Below are 8,011 nucleotides of genomic sequence, written 5' to 3'. Positions count from 1 at the left end.
AAAAAAAATCTTTCTCTTCCCCTTAAGGACTACCTTCTCTGGTTCCTTCATCAGTACTTGTCTTTCTTTTTCAGGGCATCTTGTAGGATCTCTATTGCTCCCTGCTTTGTCTGCTTCTACAATGCTTGTCTCCTCTTAGTTAGGTTTTGCATATCCCCTGCTTCTTCATTAAAATTTATTACTGCTTTAAAACAATGCCCGTTCATTTCCTATTTTTTTGCCAAACAATAACTTCTTGTGATCTCATGATTGTGCAATTGACCAATTCAAACTGTCCTGTTTGAAAAGAAAGGAAAAAAAGTGTTGGATTGGAATCACAGTTTGGAAATTAAGTTTTGGATTTCCCGAATACTCCTGTCCGCCCTAGAGGTATGGTGGGAGCTGTAGTCCCCAGTTCTGGTTCCATTTATTATTGTGTAGATATCCACAGAGTGTGTTCTTCTTTTACCTCCTACAGGTACAAAAACACCTGCAGAAATAATTCAGTTGAGGCTGCTTTAACTGCCTGATTCACGTCTGGGAACTGTATTTTTGTGAGACATTTAGCCTTCTCTGTCAGCTTTGGTGCCACAATAAACTACAGTTCACAAGATTCCTAGAACTGGTTAGGGCAATTAAAGCAGTCTCAAACTGGTTTATTTCGGCAGTGTGTTTTGGACCATAATGCAAGATAATTTACTTTTTTTACTCATTAATTTGTTCTTTGTTTTCATACAGCCATTCATTTTTTTTTGCACTCAGTGACATTTATGGTCAAAAACTGCACAAAAAATACACCAACAGATGATTCCCACAAAAGTCTGATTCATTTTCCTGTTCCAAGTTACAGCGCATATGGTCGTAACGTGTACACGTCGGAGTAAAAATTCTGAATATACATTCAAATATGGCCACCCATATTACGGTCTGAGACTCGGCGGTCTTGATTATTCGCAAGTCTCAAGGCCACTCCCCCCATGCATTCCTCCTCAGGAGAAAAAGCCCGGGAACCAACTTGTTTCTTTCTCCGGTGGCCAAAGTAGCAGCCCAGCTGGGACAGGGAGGAGGAGCCTCCTCTCCCCGGAACCCTTTGCCTCCCGCATCGCTCCATGGGCAGGCTGGGGGGGGCGATGGGGACAGGGCTGGCTCTAGATATTTGGCCACCCTAAGCAAGAAATATTTGGTGCCCCCCCCCCGGTATCCCTCAAATGTAAGAAAAATGTAGGACATGATGCACAACAAAATGTTGACAAAATTGTAGGACGTTCAAAAATGGAGAACACAACAACTAAAGCCAAAACATTAATAAAAAACAATATAAATTCATGTTTCTCAGTCATGCTCAGAATGGAGAACATTTTGACATTCTTCCTGGATAGGAAGTTGGGATATAGCTTTGTGTGTTGACTAGGAGGAACCTCCTGAGAGTAAAGGGCTGTTTGACGTGGAACACACTCCTCCTCAGAGATGTAGTGGAGTCTCCTTCTTTGGAGGTCTTTAAGCCGAGGCTGGATGGCCATCTGTTGGAGATGCTTTGATTGGAGTTCCTGCATGGCAGAATGGTGGTTGGACAGGATGTCCTTTGGAGTCTCTTCCAACTCTACGTTCTATGACTCTGGAGACCAGGATTCAATGAAAATCTGATTCTCTCCAACAGAGAAGGCTAAATATCTTACATGAGGTACGTGTCGATGATGTGGCTCATGCACCATGTCCAAATGGTGCGGCACACGAAGGACATCACAATGCTGTCACACTCTCTCAGCCTTATGGGAAGGTGAAGGCAAATCCCCTCTCAACAAATCTTCCAGAAACCATTGGGCAAGTCACACTCTTTCAGCCAGAGGATGGCAAAGTCAAACCCTCTCTGAAACAAACCTCCCAAGAAAAACCTCTTGAAAGTGCACCTCACACACACCACGTCACCAACGGCAGACTCTCTGAAAACAAGAAGACCCACTAGGCAAGTAAGTCACACACTCTCAGCCTCAAGGAAAGAATGGCAAAGGCAAACTCTCTGAACCAACCAAGAGCCCACTAGACCAGTAAGTCACACACTCTCAGCCTCAAGAAGACTGGAAAGGCAAACTCTCGAACCAAACAAGAAGACCCACTAGGCAAGTAAGTCACACACTCTCAGCCTCAAGGAAAGCTGGCAAAGCCAAACTCTCGAACCAACCAAGAAGACCCACTAGGCCAGTAAGTCCACACTCTCAGCCTCAAGGAAAGACTGGCAAGGCAAACTCTCTGACAAACCAGGATGTTTTGAATTCCTCCTGAGCAGAAATGTAGGACGTGTCCTGGATAAAGGATGACGTTTGGTCACCCTGGTAAAATAATATTTATTATTAAAAAAATTATTCACTACAAAATAAACAACACACAACAACAACAACAACAAATTTGCTGGTGGGTGATACTTGGATGAAGCAGAGGGCATTTAGAGATAGGTGACATTCCCTCATCATTCCAGTGAGGCAGGATGTGGAGGGTAGATCCAGATGACATATTTGGGAAAGAAAAAGGAGGCTGGAGGGAAGGATGGAACTCCCAGAATTCCATAGCCTCGAGCCAAGGACCCCACAACAAACTCTCCAACCCCATAATAATTAATATAATATATGTAAATAATAATACATAATAATAATAATAATAATATATTTTTAAATACTATTAATAATATTAATGTTTTAAATCATAATCATAATTTAAGTTATTAGTTGGTTGAGGACCAGAGCTCTCTGGCTGAGAAGGCTCAATGTCTCAGTACATACAGTTCCCAGAATTCCATAGCACTGAGCCAGGACGTTAAAGTGAAGTCAAACCGGATTATTTCCCAGTGCAGATTTCAGAGGCTTGCATTCACATGAAACGGAAGGGATGGAAGAACAGATTTCAATCCAGATGACAGATCTGAAGGGAAGAAAACAGGAGACTGGAGGTAGAGATGGTACTCCCAGAATTCCCATAGCCTCAAGCCAAGGACTCACAACAAAACTCCAACTCCAATTAATAATAATAAATATTTTAAAAATAATAATAATATATACTAATTTAGTTTATTGTTTGCTGAGGCACCAGAGCTCTGGCAGAAAAGGCTCAATGTCTCAGGACACTACAGTTCCCAGAATTCTATAGCACTGAGCCAGGACAGTTAAAGTGGAATTAACCAGATTCCCCAGTGTGGATGCAACCTAGAGAAGGCAACTGTTACAAAGGGAAGGAGAGATGTAGATGGAATAGATGAGGAGAATGACAAGAGGTAGATGTCAATGTGGCTGAAATGGTGGGGGCTCTGACACGAGGACGCCTTTGTGAATTTGGCTGCCAGGGATGGGAAATAGAGGGAGGAAGAAAGGTGAAACTATCATTCACATGAAAGTGGAACCAGGCTCCCTTTTCACCCCAGAAGTGCAGGTTCAGGATGCCTTCAGGGCCCCACTGAGCATGCGCAGGGTCCATATTATCATTGTATCCACATAGTATGCACCGGTGTGGTATACAATTTGCACTCACTCTGTTTTGCATGAATCCACATCACGTGACTTGCCTTGGATTCGATTCCCCCTCGATTCGGAAGGGCAACGGAAAGGCAACCAGGTGTGATAAAACAGTCACGTTAGAACGGCCATTCTCCTTGTTTGACCCGCAGTCACCCCTGATCTTAGCTCCAATAACCTCAGTGTGATAACGCCTTTGTCTGGCTCAAGGCTATGGATACTGGGAGTTGGAGTTTGTTGTGGGGGCCAGGCCCACAACAAATTCCCACTCCTAGGGGGAGAGCGTGTGCCGCATACAGAGACTTAGTGCCAAACTGGGTTATCTCACCAGAGTGGGTGCAGCCTGGAAGGCCCTCCAGGGGGGAGGAGGGAAGGAGAAGAAGAGGAGGAAGAAGAGGAGGAGGAAGAAGAAGAAGAGGAGGGAGGATGAAGAAGATGAGGAGGAGGAGGAAGAAGAGGACTGCTCCAACAAGCAGCTCCATTCCCTGCTCCTGTGTGCAAAGCCCAGGCAGCCGACCCTGGCCCTGGGGGATCATTCTGCCCAGCTCCGGGCCTCTCTCTCTCTCTCTCCCACTCTCCTCTCCCTCCCTCCCTCTCCCCCTCTCTCCCTCTCTGGCCTCCCAGCCACCTTGCCACGCCAACGTCCCCTACTGTTTTCCGCCCCTAAGCGACTGCCTAGCTCACCTATATGGACGGCCCGGACCTGGATTACCCTTGGATAGCCGGTTCAGCAAGGCGACAAGCCAAACTTTACAAAAAAATCAGAATCTAAGGAAAATGTCTTTAAAATGGAAATAAATAGGTGGTATTAACACCAGCCCGGCTAGCAAAAATATACAAAAATAGTAAACTGAGTTGCTGGAAATGTCAGAAAAATATGGAGGTTGGGTCCACATGTGGTAGACATGTCCAGCAGTAGGAAAATTCTGGAAGCACTTCACAAAACAATATCTGACATCTTTAACATTGCTTTTGAGTTTGCCCCTGAGTTATACTTACTAAACATAACTAGTTGTATAAATTAATTGACAGAAATAATACCGTATCAAATACTATATTGGTTTCTGTTGGCATGAGTAATACTAGCCCAAAAGTGGAAAATGCATGACATGCCTTCCATAGATGATTGGCTACTAAAATGTAGTTGTGGTGGAAATGGATAGACTTCAGATATGTAAAAGGAAAAATATGAGAACATAATAAAATTGGGGAATTTTTATACACTATTGTGAAAAAGCTTTGATTTGCAAAGTCAAAATCTGTAGAAAGGAAACTTCTAGTGGACTTAATTTCTGAGGAACACTATTACTGTATATGAAAGTTGAGGATTCATAAAAAATTTAGTTTAATTGAAGTGGACAATATATCATGAATAAATGTTGCCTTAAGAACAGAAAGTGTTGGAAATCTCATGTGGGAATTGATTGGGGGAGGAGGGTGTGGGTGGGAGCATGGGGGAGATGGGTATAATGTTCTTTTTGACTAAATCTTTTTTTATAGGACTATGCTCTATAAGCATATAGAAATTTGTATTTGTGTATGTCTATATGTATATTCTTAATAAAAAAAGCAAAAAACAAAACAAAAACAAAAACCCACAACTGTAGACTCTACTTGTATGTGTCCATGTGGAGTGTTTGCAAGCAGGGACGCAGCCAGGATTTTAGGAAGGGGGAGGGTCCAGACTAAGTTCCACCCTTATAATGGGCTTGGGTGCGGTGGTGCAGCAGCACGCACCATTCATTTTTCTAATGGAAGGGGGGGTCCAGACCCCAAGAACCCCCCCCCGGCTACGTCCCTTGCAAGCAAGACTGGACCACTGCATTAACCTCCTTTTTGCTGTTCCATCTTGTTGTGTGCCTTCAAATCATTTCTGACTCATGGTGATCCTAAGGCAATCCTATCATGGGTATTCTTGGCAAGTTTCTTTGGAGTGGGGTGGGGGGGGGGGGGGGGGGGGGGGGGGGGGGGGGGGGCGGGGGTTGACATTACCGTCCTTTGGGTGCTAGAGTGTGTGTTATCACAGGGTTTCTTCACAGAATTAGTTCAGAGGCCCCCCCCCCCCCCCCCCGGCCTTCCTCTGAAGAGCTGATGAAAATCTCTGTCTCTCTCACACGTAGGCACACACTTATTCTCATTTCATTGGTGCTTTGAGCCCTGGGAAAGGGGGCTTTGGCCAGTGCAACAAGAGAATTTCCTCAGAAAGCTACTAGCAGATTACTAGTCCCAGTCATGCTCTCCCCAGTGGTTGCTATGTGCAGTTTTTAAAATATTATCCACAAGGGTAAGGGAGGACTCTCTGTCCACAATGCAGATTTCCTTATGAAGCACTGCACTTTTGACAGAAAATTCTTTCCACTTCCTAACAAATGTGCACTTTTTGCATTGATAATTTAATTCAATAGAAATTTGGCTGAGCTGTGGTATTTGTAGTCTGTTACACAGAGAGTTACACAGCCATCAAGTATGCAGGCAAAGGATGAAGAGACCTCTGTACCCAATCTTGATTTTTATCTCCTAGGAGGCAAGGAACAGAACCTTGCTGAGAAAAGCCAAGGGTTGTACTCACCTGCTGCTTTGCTCCTTGATCTGCTGTGCTTTTCAAACAGTCATTGCAGGTTCTTTCCGACCTTGAAAATAAATGTGTCTGATGGTGAAACTAATAGACTCTGGCTGGGCTGTAGCTTTCACTTCTGATACTAATATGCAGATACTTGGGAGGAGCTGGAAAGTCCCTATTGTTATCAAGCTCTGGAAATTATTAACCAGTTATTATGCCTGTGAAACACCAGCACAAGAGTTTTCAAATAAACTTATTAAATGTGTTTTAAGAAATTAGCAATTATCTTTTGATAAAAGATAGCTAATACTCCAGAGGATAGGATTAGAATTCAAAATGCCCTGAACAGAACAGAGAGCTAAACCAAAATTAACAAAATGGATTTCAACAGGAAGAAATGTAAGGTACTATACAGTACTTAGGCAGAAAAAATTGAAGTGCACAGATATAGAATGGGTGACATCTGGCTTGACAACAGTACATACAAAAGGGATCTAGGAGTCTTAGTAGACCACAAACTGAACATGAGTCAACAGTGTGATTCTGCAGCTAAATATGATCCTAGATCAACAAGCATGTACTGTAGTGTGAGGGAAGTAACCATACCACTGTATTCTGCTTTGGTCAGTCCCCAGCTTGAGCACTGGGTCTAGTTCTGGGAACCACAATTCAAGAGGGATACTGGTAAGCCGAAGCATGTCCAGAGGAGGGTGACCAAAATGGTGAAGGGTTTGAAAACCATGCCCTATGAGAAGAAGTTTAGGGAGCTGGGTATGTTTAAGCCTGGGGAACAGATGGTTAAGAGGTGATATGATGGCAATGTTTAAATATTTGAAAGGGAGTTATAGCGGCTATACAGACCGGCAAGAAATGCCAGCATCGGGGTGGAGTGGGGGTGTAGTGACTACATGCCACATGCCCCAACTCCACCCCGATGCTGGCGTCATGCAGCCTGCCCACCCACCTGGCAGGCAGCATTATAGCGGTCGTTTGGGATGGCATTCAGACACTGCATGTGAAGAGAAGCACCAAACCGTGCTGCGGTGATGGCAAGGGCAGCTTTCTGCCACTTCTTTTGGAACTGGCAAATCACTGGATTGGGGCTGCAGTGTGCAGTTACTGCAGCCCTGATCTGGTGGCCAAAGGGGCAGTGGCAAGCTGTCTGTTTTGGCCCATAGTGAAAGCCTGTGTAGCAGAGTGATTTAAGAGTTGGACTTTGACTGTGGAGATCAGGGTTTGATTGGAGATCAGGCTCAGCCATAAAACTCACTGGGTGACCTTGGACAAGTCACATGCTCTCAGCCTCAGGGGAAGGCAATGGCAAACAACCTCTGAACAATTATTGCCAAGAAAACCCCCTTGCCAGCTTTATCTTAGGGTTGTCATAAATTGGAAAAAAAGTGAAGGCACACAACAACAAACATAGGGAAGAAACTGTAAGCTTGTTTTCTGCTGCTCCAGAGACCAGGACATGGAGCAATGGATTCAGGTTACAGGAATATAGATTCCACCTAAATATTAGGAAGAACTTCCTGATGGTAAGAGCTGTCTGACAGTGGATTATGATGCCTTGGAGTGTGGTGGAGTCTCCTTCTTTGGAGCTTTTTAAACAGAAGCTGGATGGACATCTAATTGGGAGTGCTTGGTTTGTACAGTGGTGCCTCGGGTTACGAAATTAATTCGTTCCGTGGCACCGTTCGTAACCCGAAAAGCCTTCGTAAGCCGAATTGCCATAGGCGCTAATGAGGAAAAGCCGCGATTCCGTGCGAAAAAGCCGAAAAAAGCACCAAAAGTTTTTTCGTAACCCGAAAAAACATTCGTAACCCGGAACAATGTTTTCCTATGGGATTTTTTCGTATCCCGAAAATTTCGTAACCTGGGTATTTCGTATCCCGAGGTACCACTGTATATTCCTGCACGGCAGGGGGTTGGACTGGATGGCCCTTGGGGTCTCTTCCAACTTTATGATTTT

The 8,011-nt window shown here is 44.3% G+C and overlaps 1 long non-coding RNA gene across 1 annotated transcript; it reads right to left on the bottom strand.

Annotated features, from left to right (window-relative positions):
• Window positions 1-221: 221 nt before the first annotated feature.
• LOC121929769 lies at window positions 222-6,170 on the bottom strand. The gene is made up of 2 exons (XR_006103738.1): window positions 6,049-6,170; window positions 222-276 (listed from the first exon to the last, which is right to left on the bottom strand). It is a non-coding gene; the product is annotated as an uncharacterized LOC121929769 (long non-coding RNA).
• Window positions 6,171-8,011: the final 1,841 nt, after the last annotated feature.

This window comes from Sceloporus undulatus, chromosome 1 (assembly GCF_019175285.1).
Source record: "Sceloporus undulatus isolate JIND9_A2432 ecotype Alabama chromosome 1, SceUnd_v1.1, whole genome shotgun sequence".
In the NCBI taxonomy this organism is placed as follows: Eukaryota; Metazoa; Chordata; class Lepidosauria; order Squamata; family Phrynosomatidae; genus Sceloporus; species Sceloporus undulatus.
This window is presented reverse-complemented; position numbering and strand designations above follow the sequence as displayed.